Below are 13,506 nucleotides of genomic sequence, written 5' to 3' on the forward strand. Positions count from 1 at the left end.
GGGTCTTGGAGACTTGATCATCAAAAATGATCTCAAAATGCATCAAATAATACCTGCCAATATCATAGAAACATCATGAGGCTCACATAATATTTGTAAAAGTCACTTACAAATGTTGAAAGTTTTGCAAAAGTTAATTATTATTATTATTTTTTAAATGAGCTGCCTCTTTCTTAGGTATAACATCTTAAGAAGTCCATGGAGGAAATATTGTAAGTGTTGGGGCGGGAAAACGTTTTCCTCTACCCTTTCTGGGTTCTTCTGGCTGGTCTAAGAATTAAATCGACACGAGACAGATTAACAGGAAAATATCAAATTTAGTTATGTATGTACCGGGGCCTTATAAGGAAAATGAGACCCTGGGACAAGTTAGGCAATTGAGGCTTAATATGTCATCTGAGAGAAGAAGGGAGTAGGATATTGGGACTTCAAAGGGGAGGAAGGAAATTCACATGGAGATGGAAAAACAAATGTTTGGTAACAACTGTTTGCTGGGCCATGCAGAAACAATGGGACACAGGGAGGACTTTGGGTTCCAGGCTCTGCTGAGCTCCCCATACCACATGTAGCCCATATTCTTTGTAGGTATCTCTGGGGATAGTGCTTCTCCTGGACCAGGCTTTTTGTCTAAATTCTTTTAGGTAGTTAAGGGGGGGGGGCGGGTAAAAGAAAGAAGTTCTCGAGTCTTCTGTTTCTTAAAAAATAATCAGCCTAAACTAATCTTCATGCCAAAGAGACATATTTTGAGATGGCAAATTTTGCTCCCCTATGTAAGCCTCCCTCCAACAAATTTCACAAATATTTAGAAAATAAAATATATTCCTTTCAAATTCATTTCATGTATTTTTGTTGCCAATTATTTCTAGGAAGTTTATTTAGTTACAAGTTTATTTCACACAAGTAGCTAAGAATATTACAGATATTTGACTTCACCCATCAGTTAAAGAGAGTTTTTGTGGGTTTTTTTTTTACCTTTCACATTTTAGCATTAGCACTTCTGATGTCATTTCCCTACAGATTCAAGGCTGGGCACAGGAAGCAGATGGCAGGTACAACTGCAGAGCACTGAAGTCTGGTCTCAGCAAAGCTGGTATCACGGTGACAATTCACTTCCACTGACCTGCAGGTGCTGCTCCTGCTTCGTGACAACATTGCAGTGGAGCGGGAGGAGTATGGGCTTTTGAGTTAGAGTGACCTGCCTTCACGGTTTCTATGAGTATTTTAAATTTAGTTTCCTGGGCTTCCCTGGTGGCGCAGTGGTTGAGAATCTGCCTGCCGATGCAGGGGACACGGGTTCGAGCCCTGGTCTGGGAAGATCCCACATGCCGCGGAGCAACTAAGCCCGTGCGCCACAACTGCTGAGGCTGCGCATCTGGAGCCTGTGCTCCGCAACAAGAGAGGCCACGATAGTGAGAGGCTCGCGCACCGCGATGAAGAGTGGCCCCCGCTCGCCGCAACTAGAGAAAGCCCTCGCACAGAAACGAAGACCCAACACAGCCAGAAATAAATAAATAAATAAATAATTTGAAAAAAAAAAACGGCTATTTCAGCTTCTTTAAAAAAATAAATAAAATAAATTTAGTTTCCTTATCTTTAAGATGTAGATAATAATTCCTACCTTGCAGCATGTTTGAGGACTAAATAAGGTGAAGAATATTAAGTTCTGTAACAATCCTGGAACTTAGTGATTAAAAAAAAAAAAAAGAATCCTTCCTTTCTTCTTCCTCCTCCACCTCTGGCTGATGCTCCGGTGTCTCCATCTGAGTCCCTGGCCACCTTGCTGCAGCACAGTGAGGGTCAAATTGGCACCAAGCTCAGTTTGCTGCATGTCCCCTCCTAGGAAGGACCCTGAATTACAAGACGATTTCCTAGTATGGTGCTAATTGCTTTGTCGTATGGTATATAGAAAAATGAATTCAAATCTGTGTCTTGATGAATGCCTGCTCATTGAACATGCACCTATTTATCACACGATGGCAATGACAGTTTTTCCCAGAAAGAAATGTTTCTGATTTACATATGTGTGGCTGATACATGAAGTGGGTTTTATAAATCACTATGTCATCACCACCAAAAAATGCCCTCTAACTATATTAAAAAGAGCGCATGGCAAGGAGCCTACTATCAAGTTGAATGGAAAGGCCATAAAACCATCAGTTCATTTGACATAAAGCTGATATATTACGTGATAATGCTTCAAGTAGAACCCGGGACCGCATTCATCACACAGGCTGCTCCTCGGCTAGGTTCTGAGCTGTGTGTTAATGAAACGGTCACACTCCACTCATGCTGCAGATTGCAGTTCCCAATCAGCCCTGGAAACCTACACACCAGAAACTGTTCCCATTGAAAATACGTTTCATTCAGTAATGAACTTTCCTGACAGAAATTTACATCAGGATAGAGGTCACACTGCCTCTTGGGGATACAGTGTTCTCGAGTGTAAAAGGTTGACTAGATCCATGGTTTTCAGTAAGAGAAGCACAGCTTTAAAAGATCCCTAGGCGATTCTGATGCTCAGCCAGAGTTTAGCCTTTTTTCTCTAAGTGTCATTCAAGGACTAACAGCATCGGCATCTGCTGGGAGCTTATTAGAAATGCAGAATCTCAAACCTACAGTATAAGAATCTGAATTTTAACAAGATCCCCAGTGATTCAGCGGACATTAGAATTTGAGCAGCATTAGAATAGTGTTTCACAAACATAGCCTCATATTAACATTGCTTGGCAAGCTTTTAAATATCCCAATGCCCAGCTGCATGACAGACTCAAATCAGAACCCCTAGGTAGAACCCAGGCATCATTTATTTTGCTGTTGTTGTTTTTTTTTTTTTAACCTCCCCAGGAGATTCCAATATGTAGCACACTTGAGACCCACTAGCGTAGAACCTCATTTACAGTTTACACTTGAGGCTTCAGCTGGAGTCACGAAAGCACGTGATAACGGGAATGCGCAGAATCACCGGCTTAAGGAGGGGGTTTCAAACAACAGCAGGAAGGAGAGGTATTCCTTATGCACTCCTCCTTTGGCCAGGAATCGTCTCACCCTTTCATATATGACTTCAAGACAACCCTGCCAGGTAGGAATTGTTAAATATTTTTGAAATGAGAAAATTGCGGTTCAGAGAGGTAAAGTGATTTGCCCAAGGTTATGTAGTTAGAGAATAGTGTTCATCCCACCCTGAAGCTCATGTTCTGTTATATTACCTTCCCCATCCCAGGTACCATTGCCCCTCTCCTACTCTGCCCAGCTTTTTTTTTTTAAGCGAGAGCATTTTCAGGAGTGATAGGTAGAAATAGGGTGATTGCCAATTCCAGGGTCATCAGAATGGAATGTGAGGAAAGATGCAAACTTGAAGCTTCCTGGGGATAAAATCAATAGAAAACTAGAGGAGCTCAGATCTGCCCAGCTGAATGGTCTGGATTAAGACTTTGTCTTATTGTCTTTTCTCCAGTTGACTAAGGCAACCTCCTCAGGAAGTAATGCCCATACTACTATGTGAAATTCAGTACTCACTTAAAAAAAAAAAACCAGCTTAATTGAGATATAATTGACATACAATAAATTGCACATATTTAAAGCATACAGTTTGATAAGTATTGGTATATACATGCACTCATGAAACTATCACCACAATAATGATCATATCTGCCATCCCCTAAATTTTTCTTTGTGCTTCTTTGTAATCCTTCCTGTTCCTCCATGCTCCCAGGTAGCTAATGATCTGCTCTCTGTCAATATATATGTTTTATGGGGAATTCCCTGGCAGTCCAGTGGTTAAGACCCCACGCTTCCATTGCAAGGGGCACAGGTTCGATCCCTGGTTGGGGAACTAATATCCCGCATGCCGCCTAGCGAGGCCAAAAAAAATAGATGTTTTCATTTTCTTTTTTTTGAATTTTTGAATTTTATTTATTTTGTTATACAGCAGGTTCTTATTAGTTATCCATTTTATACATATTAGTGTATATATGTCAATCCCAATCTTTCTAGAATTTTACACAAATGGAATCATATAATATATATTACATTTTTGTCTGGCTTCTTTCAATAAGCAGAATTATTTTGAGATTATCCAAATTGTTGTGTGCATCAAAGATTTGTTCTTTTTATTGTTTATCCATTTAGGTGGTGAGGGGTTGTGATATAATAAGAAATATATATTTGCTCTTTGTCTCTAGGTCCTGACACAGAGCTCCTAAAACCCTTGGAATTGTCTGAGTGATAAGTTGCTCAGTATGCTAATGAGATGACTCTTGGCCAAGGGGTCCCTAGATAGCTTTAGGATGGGGGCTGGTCACCAGAAAGACTGAGACATGTTGGAACTTTCAGTGCCCTGACCCTATTCCTTCAGGGATGGGAGAGGGACTGGAGATTGAAGTACTCACCAATAACCAGTGATTTAATCAATTATACCTACATTAAACTCCTTAAGTGACAGGTTCCTAGAGCTGCCCAGTTAGTGAACACACCAAGGTGCTAGGAGGGTACCACACCTAGAGAGGGCATAGAAGCTCCATGCTCCTCCCCCATACCTTATTCTATTCCTCTCTTCCATCTAGCTGTTCCTGAGTTGTATTTCTTATTATAAACGGGTAATAATTGTAAGGAAAGAGCTTTCCAGAGTCCTGTGAGCCATTCTAGCAAATTATTGACCCTGAGGAAGGGGTCATGGAAACCCCCAATTTACAGCCAGTCAGTCAGAAATATGGGAGTCCAGGGACTTGTGATTGGCATCTGAAGTTGGTGCAGTCTTGTGGGTCTGAGCCCTTAATCTGTGAGGTCTGTGCTAACTCTACGTAGTTAGTGTCAGAGCCAAACTGAATTGGTAGGACACCCAGTTGGTGTCCAGAGCATGGGGACACTGATTGTTGGTGTGGAAAAACCCCACACATTTGGTGTCACAAGTATTGTGAGTAAAACTAGCTCAGAGGGACTTTTGGGTTACTTTCAGTTTAAGGGTAATACAAATAGAGTTTCTGTGAACATTAATGTACAAGCCTTTGTATGGACATATGCTTTCATTTCTCTTGGATAAATACCTAGGAGTGAAATGTCTGGGTCATGTAGAAGGTGTTCGTTAAACTTTGTATGAAAATTTCAAACTGTTTTCCAAAGTGACATTTTATATTCCTGAAAGCATCATATGAGAATTCCATATGCTCCACATACTTACCAACACTTGGTATATTCAATCTTTTTAATTTTAGATATTCTCATAAATGTATAGTGGCATGTCATTGTGGTTTTAATTTGCATTTTCCTAATGACGAATGATATTGAGCATCTTTTTGTATATTCATTTGAAGTGTGTGTGTATCTGTTCTATTTTTTTGCCCATTTTTTATGGAATTGTTTGTTTTTCTATTATTGCACTTTGAAAGTTCTCTATATGTACTGGATGAATGTAACTTACGAGATTTGAAAATATTTTTCCCAGTCTATGGCTTGCCTTTCTATTCTCTTAACAGCATCTTTTGAAGAGTAGTTCTTACTTTCAGATGAAGTCTAATTTATCAGTTTCTCCTTTTGTGGATTGCCATTTTGGTGTTTATTTAAGAACTCTTTGCCTAACCCAAGGACACAAAAAAATCTCTCCTATATTTTCTTCTAGAATTTTTACAGTCTAAAATATTACACTGAGATCTATGATCCAATGCAAGGTGCAAGGTATGGTTCAAAGCTTTTTTTTTATTTGGGTATTTAATTATTCCAGTACCATTTGTCGAAAGCACTAGTGTTTTCCACTGAATTGCCTTTAACTTTTGGTAAAAACCAGTTGTCCATATATGTAAGGCTGGACTCTATTCTGTTCCCATTGATATATTTTTCTACGTTGACAGACTACCTCACTGTCTTGATTACTATAGCTTTAAAATTAGTGTAGAATTCAGGTAGTGAAAGTTCTTCAATTTGTTCTTCTTCAGTGTTGTTTTGCCTATGCTAGGTCCTTTGAATTTCCAAATCAAATTTACAATCAGCTTGTAAATTTTTACCAAAAAAAAGTCAGTTGGGATTTTAATTGAGATTGTGTTGAATTTATAGATCAACTTGGGGAGAATTGAGACCTTAACAATATTGAGTGTTCCAATCCATGAAGATGGTAGTTCTCTTCATATATTTAGGTCATCTGTGTACAAAAAGGGTTTTACTTCTACCTTTCCAAGCTGAATGCCTTTCACTTTTTTTTTTCTTTTTTGCTTTATTTCACTGGCTAGAACATTCAATACAATTTTGAATAGAAGTTGTGACAGCAGACATCCTTGCCTTGTTCCAGAACATAATGGAAAAGCATTTAGTCTTTCACTACTCAGTGTTAACTTAGGGTTTTTTAATTGATGGTCTTCATCCAATTCAGTAAATTTTCTTCTACTCCTAATTGTTGAATATTTTTATCAAGAATGAATGTTGGCTTATGTCAAATGCTTTTTCTGCATTAAGATGATCATATGGCTTTTCTTCCTATCTATTAATATGATGAATTACACTGATTTAAAAATGCTAACTCATCGTTGCATTCCTGGGGTAAACCCCATTTGGTCATGATGCATTATTCTTCTTATATACTGTTACATTACATTTTTTAAAATGCTGATAACTTTTGTATCCATGTTCATGAGGGACATTGGTATATAATTTTCTTTTCTTGAAGTGTATTTATTGGGTTTGGTATCAGAATAATTCTGGCCTCATAGGATAGATTCAGAAGGATTCATTCTTTAATTTTCTGGAAGAGTTTGTGTATAGGTGATATTTTTCTTCCTTAAATATTTGATAGAATTCCCAAGTGAAGTCACATGGGCCTGAAGTTCTCTTGGTGGAAAAAATTATAACTATAAATTTTTAAAAATAAATATAGGGCTATTTAGGTTATATATTTTTTTTCTTGAGTAAGTTTTGGTTGTTTGTGTCATTCAAACAATGTATCCATTTCATCTAAGTTGTTGAATTTATTAGCATAAACTTGTTCCTAGTATTCTCTTATTATTGGTTAATATCTGTAGAAACTATAGTGATATTACCTCTTTCATTCCTGATATTGTCAATCTACGTCTTCTCTCTTTATTTTTCTGATCACTCTGCTAGAGGTTTATCAATTTTATTGGTCTTCCCAAAGAAATAACTTCTAGTTTTATTGATTTTCCTCTATTGCTTGTGTTTTCCTTATCATTAGTTTCCACTGTAATCTTTTTAAAATTGAAGTATAGTTGATTTACAATATTGTGTTAGTTTAAGGTATACAGCATACTAATTCAGTATTTTTGCAGATTTACTCCACTATAGATTATTAAAAGATAATGGGTATAATTTGCTGTGCTATACAGTATACCTTGTTGCCTACTTATTTTATATATAGTAATTTGTATCTGTTAATCCCATACTCTTAATTTGTCCCTCCAACATTTCCTCTCACCTTTGGTAACCACAAGTTTGTTTTTTGTATCTGTGAGTCTGTTTCTGTTTTGCAGATACATTCATTTGTATTATTTTTTAGATTCCACATGTAAGTTATATAGTATTTGTCTTTCTCTGACTTATTTCACTAAGCATAATATTCTCTAGGTCTATCAACATTGCTGCAAATGGCAGTATTTTATTCTGTTTTATGGCTGGATAATATTCCATTGTGTGTGTGTGTGTGGGGGCGTGTATGCATGTATACACACACATACTACATCATATTAATTCAATCATCTATTGATGGGCACTTGGCTTGCTTCCATGTCTTGGCCACTGTAAATAGTGCTGCTATGAACACTGGGGTGCATGTATCTTTTCAAATTAGTGTTTTCATTTTTTCCAAATATATACATAGCAGTGGAATTGCTGGATTATATGGTAGTTCTATTTTTAGTTTTTAAGGAATCTCCATACTGTTTTCTGTAGTAGCTACACCAATTTACATTCCCATCAACAGTGTATGAGGGTTCCCATTTCGTCACATCCTCTACAACATTTGTTATTTGTAGACTTTTTGATGATAGCCATTCTGGCAAGGGTGAGGTGATACCTCATTGTGGTTTTGATTTCCATATCTCCAGTTATTAGTGATACTGAGCATCTTTTCATGTGCCTGTTAGCCATCTGTATGTCTTCTTTGTAAAAGTGTCTATTCATATCTTCTGCCCACTTTTTAAGTGGACTTTTTTTTTCTTTTTGATATTGAGTTGCACAAGCTATTTATATTTTGGATATTAACCCCTTGTCAGTTGTATCATTTGCAAATATTTTCTCCCATTCTCTAGGTTGTCTTTTTGTTTTGTTGATGGTTTCCTTTGCTGTGCAAAAGCTCTTAAGTTTAATTAGGTCCCTTGTGTTTATTTTTGCTTTTGGTTCTTTTGCCTTGGTGATCCAAGAAAATATTGGTGCAATTTATGTCAAAGAGTGTTCTGCCTATGTTCTCTTCTAGGAGTTTTATGGTTTCAGGTCTTACATTTAGGACTTTAAACTATTTTGACTTTATTTTTCTATATGGTGTTAGGGATTGTTCTAATCTCATTGTTTTACATGTGGCTGTCCAGTTTTCCCAGCACCACTTGTTAAAAGACTGTTTTTTCTCCATTGCATATTTTTGCCTCCTTTGTCATAGTTGAATTGACTGTAGGTGCATGGGTTTATTTCTGGGCTCTCTATTCTGTTCCATTGATCTATGTGTCTGTTTTGTGCCAGTACCATACTGTTTTGATTACTGAAGCTTTGTAGTATAATCTGAAATCTGGGAGGGTTATGCCTCCAGCTTTGTTCTTTTTTTCCTCAGGATTGCCTTGGAAATTCAGGGACTTCTGTAGTTCCATATAAATTTTAGAATTATTTTTTCTAGTTCTCTGAAAAATGTCCTGGTTATTTTGATAGGGATTCCATTAAATCTGTAGGTTGCTTTGGGTGATATGGCCATTTTAATAATATTAATTCTTCCAATCCAACAGCACAGGATATCTTTCCATTGCTTTGACTCATCTTCAATTTCCTTCATCAATGTTTCAGAGTTTTCAGAGTGTAGGTCTTTCATCTCCTTGGTTAAGTTTATTCCTAGGTATTTTTTGATATGATTTTAAACCAGATTTTTTTACTTTATTTTTCTGATATTTCATTATTAGTGAAATAGAAATGCAACAGATTTCTGTATATTAATATTGTATCCTGCAATATTGCTGAATTCATTTATTATTCCAATAATTTTGGGGTGGAAACTTTAGGTTATTTAGTTGACTATCATGTCATCTGAAAATAGTTACAGTTTCACCTTTTCCCTTCCAATCTGGATAGCTTTATTTCTTTTTATTTTCTGATTGTTGTGGCTAGCACTTCCAATACTGTGTTAAATAGAAGCAGTGAGAGTAGGCATCCTTGTCTTGTTCCTGAGTTTAGTGAAAAGGCTTTCAGCTTTTCACCATTGAGTATTATGTTGGTTATGGGCTTGACATAAGTGACCTTTATTATGTTGAGATATGTTTCCTCTATATCCACTTTGATGAGAGTTTTTATCATGAATGAATGGTGAATTTTGTCAGGTTTTTTTGGCATCTACTGAGATAATCATGTGATTTTTGTCTTTCTTTTTGTTAATGTGGTTTATCACGTTGATTGATTTGCATATGTTGAACCATCTTTGTGACCTTGGAATAAATCCAACTTGATCGTGGTGTATGATTCTTTTTATATATTGTTGGATTTGGCTTGCTAATATTTTGTTGCTTGTTTTTGCATCTGTATTCATCAAAGATATCGGCCTGTAATTTTTTTTTGTAGTGTCTTTGTCTGATTTTGGAATCAGGGTAATGGTGGTCTCGTAGAATGAATCTGGGAGTGTTCTGTCCTCTTCAGTTTTTTGCAATAGTTTAGAAGGATAGGTATAAGTTCTCCTTTATATGTTTGGTAGAATTCCCCTGTGAAACTATCCAGTCCTGGACTTTTGTCTGCAGGAAGTTTTTTAAATTACAGATTCAATTTCGCTTCTAGTGATCAGTATGTTCAAATTGTATCTTCTTGACTCAGTCCTAGCAGGCTGTGTTTCTAGAAATTTGTCTATTTCTTCTAGGTTGTCCAATTTGTTGGCATATAAATGTTTATAGTACTCTCTTATGATATTTTTGTGTCTCTATGGTATTGGTTGTTATTTCTCCTCTTTCATTTCTTATTTTGTTTATTTAGGTTCACTCTCTTTTCTTCTGGTGAGCCTGGCTAAACGTCTATCAATTTTGTTTACCTTTTCAAAAAACCAGGTCTTGGTTTCATTGATCTTTTCTATTGTTTTGTTGATCTGTATTTTATTTACTTCCTCTGATCTTTATTATTTCTTTCCTTCTGCTGACTTTGGGCTTTGTTCTTCTTTTTCTAATTCTTTTAAGTGGTAGGTTAGTTTGTTTATTTGAGATTTTTCTTTGTTCTTGAGGAAGGCCTGTATCCCTATGAACTTTGCTCTAAGAACTGCTTTTGCTGCATCCCATAGATTTTGGAATGTTGTGCTTCCATTTTCATTTGTCTTGTATTTTCTGACTTCCTTTCTGATTTCATTGTTGACCACTGGTTATTTTAGTAGCATGCTGTTTAGTCTCCATTTGTTTGTACTTTTCTCATTTTTCTATATGTAGGTGATTTCTAGTTTCATATTGTTGTGGTCAGAAAAGATGCTTGAAATAATTTCTATCCTAGAGAATGTTCTATGCATACTTGAAAAGAATGTGTATTCTGCTTCTTTTGGATGTAGTGTCCTGTAGATATCAATTAAGTCCAACTGGTCCATTGTGTCATTTAGGACCTCTGTTGCCTTATTGATTTTCTGTCTGGATGACCTGTCCATTGATATAAGTGGGGTGTTTAAGGCCCCTACCCTTATTGTATTATTGTCAATTTCTCCCTTCATGTCTGTTAGTAGTTGCTTTACATTTTAGGTGCTCCTGTATTGGGTGTGATATGCTAATAAGTATAAATCCTCTTCTTGTATTGATCCCTTTATCATTACATCATGCCCTTCTTTGTCTTTCATTATAGACCTTGTTTTAAAGATTACTTTTTCTCATATACTATTGCTACTCCAGCTTTGTCAGTACTGTTTACATGATATCATTTTTCATCCCCTCACTTTCAGTCTGTGCACTTTTCACCCTGAAGTGAGTCTCTCATAGACAGTATATTGAAGGTTCTTGGTTCTTTTATCCAATTAGCCACCCTATGTCTTTTGCTTGGAGCATTTAGTACATTGATATTTAGAGCAATTATCAACAGGTATATACTTACTGCCATTTTATCCCTTGTTTTCCAGTTGTTTTTGTAGTTCTTCTTTGCTCATTTCTTCTTTTTTGCTTTTCCCGTTGTGGCTTGATGATTTTCTTTTGTAGTATTCTGAGTTCCTACCTTTTTACTTTTGTGTATCTTTCATAGCCTTTTGATTTGTGGTTTCCATGGGATTCATATATGTTGACCCATAATTATATCTACTTGTTTTAAACTGATAATCATTAAGTTCAAAACCATTCTAAAAGATCTACATTTTTACTCCCCTCTCCCACATTTTGTGTTTTCAATGTCATATATTACATTTTCATGCTTATCACTGTACTGTTTACTGTAGCAACTACAGTTGCTTTTACATTTTTTTGTTTGTTTTTAATCTACATACTGGCTTATATAAGTCATCTTTAATTCTTACTATATATTTGCCTTTCCTATTGGGATTTTTTTTTTTCCTATTAGGATTTTTCTTTTACTATAGATTCTTACTTCTTTTCCATTTAGAGTAGACCCTTCAACATTTCTTTTAGGGTAGTTTTAGTGTTATTGAATTCTTTTAGTTTTTGTTGAGAAATTCTTTATCTTGCCTCTTCTAAATGATAACCTTGCTGGGTAGAGCATCCTAGGTTGCAGGTTTTTCCCTTTCAGTACTTTGAATATATCATGCCACTCCCATCTGGCCTGCAAAGGTTCTGCAGAGAAATCAGCTGATAGCATTATGGGGGTTCCATTGTATATGACTCTTTATTTTTCTCTTGCTGCCTTTAGAATTCTCTCTTTATTGTTAACTTTTACCATTTTAATTTTGATATTTCTTGGTGTTGGTCTGTTTGGATTCATCTTGTTTGGGAACCTTTGTGCTTCCTTTGCCTGAATATCTATTTCCTTCTTTAGGTTTGGGAAGTTTCCAGCCATAATTTCTTCAAATACATTTTGATACCCTTCTCTCTCTCTTCTCCTTCTAGAACCCCTATAAAGATGTTGTTGCCATGTTTTATATTATCACATAGATCTTGTATGTTGCTTTCATTTTTTTTTATGTCATTCTGTCTGCTGTTCCGATTGGATGATTTCCATTATTCTGTCTTCCAGATCACTTATGTGTTCTTCTGTGTCATTTTCTCTGCTTTCATTGCTTCTAGAGTGCTTTTTATCTCAGAAAGTGGATTATCTATTTTGATTGGGTCCTCTTTATAGTTTCTAGTTCTGTGTTAAAATGATCTGTGCTTAGACGGATTTTCTTTCTTAATTAGGTTAGTGTTTTTATTACCAACTTCTTGAAATCATTGTCTGATAGACAGATTGTCTCTGTTTCATTATTTATTTTTTCAGGGCTTTTCTTTTGCTCTTTCAACTGGGAGTAGTTCCTCTGCCTTTTCATTTTACTTAACTTTCTCTGTCTCTATGAATTTAGGTAAAACAGTTATCTATTGTGATCTTGAAAGAATGTTTTTCTGTGGGAGCATCCCTATGTAGACTGTGTATGCCCAGTGTCTTTGGTGCTGGATTTGATGTGAATGCCAGCCCCATATTTTCTCACAGTGTGCTGGCCACTATCACCTCAATAGCAGGTGTGGCTGGTGTTGGAGGATGTAGAGAATTCGAGGGGTGAGGGGTGAGACTTCTCCTCTACTCAGTGGCAGTTGCCACCCTTTTATGGGCGGGGTCTTCTCCTAAGTTGTTGGAACAGATGCCCTGAGGGTTGGGCTTGGGCTGGCTATGTTCCCTTTAAGTGTGTGTTTTTACTTCTCCCCACATGGGGGCCTTTGCCCCAAAGGAGAAGAGTGCTTAGTAAGTGTGGCTCATGTGCCTACAGAGGTCTGATGTGCTGCCTGTGTAGGCATCTGTGGCTCTGCTCAGATGAAGGCCAGGGTTGCATCTCTTTCCTTACTGTGGTTGTCCCAGATCTAGTGCAAGGTCATGGTTGGAGTGAGCAGGGTTGGAGTGTTTGCTTGGCTGACACTGGGGATCTTGGCATTGTGCTTGCACGAATTGAAGCAGCTGGGCTGCCATCAGAAGTCTGGGCTATTTCTGGGGTGTTGTTTGAGTAAGCACCAAAAATGGCTGCTTCTGCCCCAGTTGAACCATACTCCAGGCCCCTGGGTCACCTCTGTTTCCCTAGATTGAGTCTTTTCCCAGGACCTGGCTGCCCTAGATCCAGTGCCAAGCTATGACATAGAATGAGTGGGGCCAGGGTGTTCACTCAGCTCAGATTGGGGAACACGGCAAGGCAGCGACCTCTAGGGCAGACCTCTCTCTGCCCTGTCTGGTGTC

This window comes from Balaenoptera acutorostrata, chromosome 4 (assembly GCF_949987535.1).
Source record: "Balaenoptera acutorostrata chromosome 4, mBalAcu1.1, whole genome shotgun sequence".
Taxonomy (NCBI): Eukaryota; Metazoa; Chordata; class Mammalia; order Artiodactyla; family Balaenopteridae; genus Balaenoptera; species Balaenoptera acutorostrata.